The 1,922-nt window shown below is 45.5% G+C and overlaps 1 pseudogene; it reads left to right on the forward strand.

Annotated features, from left to right (window-relative positions):
* Positions 1-237: 237 nt before the first annotated feature.
* Positions 238-1,060, forward strand: LOC110325709 (annotated as a pseudogene).
* Positions 1,061-1,922: the final 862 nt, after the last annotated feature.

The raw sequence follows: 1,922 nt of genomic DNA on the forward strand, positions 1-1,922 counted from the left end.
TATAACAATATATCACATCTCAGCCATTTTACCTGCTCTCTTCACAGAGGCCAGGTTGTAAAAGAAATACCTGTATTTACAACATAACTGGTTGATCTCTCCTTCTGTGTGTGGCTGCTATCTATTTCATAATACTGTATCTTCTTGTTTGCAAAAGCTAGCATGTTTTCTCTGTTGTATCTAACATTTGAGGTTCAAACGACTTATCATAGAATTTGGAAGATAGGTTTTTGTACTGACCTTCAGAGATTTGAGCTTAGTACAATGGCACCTTCCAGGAAGTTCTTCGTTGGGGGCAACTGGAAGATGAACCGAAGCAAGAGGTGTCCGGGAGAACTCATCTGTACCCTAAACTAAGCCAAAGTGCCAGCAGGTACTGAGGGAGTTTGTGCACCGCCAACCACTTACATCAACTTTGCCAGGCAGAAGCTGGATCCCAAAATTCCCATGGCTGCACAGAACTGCTACAAAGTGACCAATGGGACCTTCACTGGGGAAATCAGCCCTGACATGATCAAAGACTTAGGAGTCACCTAGGTCGGGACACTCTGAAGGAAGACATGTCTTTGGGGAACCAGATCAGTTGATTGGATAGAAAGTGAACCATGCCCTAGCAGAGGAACTTGGAGTGGTCGCCTGAATTGGGGAGAAGCTAGATGAAAGGGAAGCTGGCATCACTGAGGAGGCTGTTTTTGAGCAAACCAAGGTCATCGCAGATAATGTGAAGGACTGGAGCAAGGTGGCCCTGGCCTGTGAACCTGTATGGGCCATTGGGACTGGCAAGACTGAAACCCCTCAACAGGCGCAGGAAGTACATGAGAAGCTCCGGGGATGGCTAAAACCCAATGTCTCTGATGGGGTGGCTCAGTGCACCCGGATCTATGGAGGTTCTGTGACTGGAGCAACCTGCAAAGAGCTGGCAAGCTAGCCTGACATGGATAACTTCCTAGTGGGTGGTACATCTCTCAAGCCTGAATTTGTAGACATTATCAATGCCAAAAAAAAAAAAAAAACAATGAGCACTGCCCACCCCTCTACCTGCCTGCATTGCATGGACTAGTTTGCCCAGAAGTTTAGCTACTGCTCCCACAAGTCACATGCTTCTGATGACATCATCTGTCCCATCTTGTGGCCTAATATACACTGTACTTCCTGAGCTGTTTCCACCTCCCCATAGTGGTTGGGACCAGGCCAATCCCTTCACCACTTACAATGGGTAGAATCAAGTATATCACCAAGGTGGCTTCCTGAGGAGGGGAAGGAGTAGAACTGACTGTCCCTCTGAGCCCTAACAAGTGAAATAGCCTTCCATTGGTTTGGGATGGAAACTCATGGTTGGAGCACAGAAAGTGGGCTTCATGTCACTTTGGCTTGTTACTTAGGTAGCCTTGGCTTTAGCTTTACTCCCAAGCCCTACCGAATGACTGATGCAGAAATTTAGAGCCTTTGGGTCTGAATTTCACTATACAAGAAGACTGAGATCCTCTTACTCTGAGAGGCCTGGGATACGCCCCTCCCCCACAGTGCCAAAGCCCTTGTATTGTGTTTTCGAATCATCCTACATGTAAGGAAAATAACACCTGGGCCTAAAAGAAAAGAAAAAAAAAAAAAAAAAAAGAATTTGGGAGATAGTTTACTATGGTGGTCAAGAGCATAGATTGCTTCTGTTTGGATTTTCTTTTTTAATGCACACATATTTTGTGTTCCCTTACTTATCTAGCAATGTACAATTTCACATACCCTGCCTAATTTAAGATAAGTGTTTGATAAGATTGGTCAGTGAAATGGTGTCCAAGGAAGTGTGTTCTTTTCTCTTCAGTGAGCATGTAGTCAAATGCTAGGAACCATTGTTGGCCTGGATTCCTAAGTGTCTCCAGGAAGCCAGGACTCTGAGAGGAGGTCTGTGGTGAGAGCAGCAGGTA

Source organism: Mus pahari, chromosome 8, assembly GCF_900095145.1.
Source record: "Mus pahari chromosome 8, PAHARI_EIJ_v1.1, whole genome shotgun sequence".
In the NCBI taxonomy this organism is placed as follows: Eukaryota; Metazoa; Chordata; class Mammalia; order Rodentia; family Muridae; genus Mus; species Mus pahari.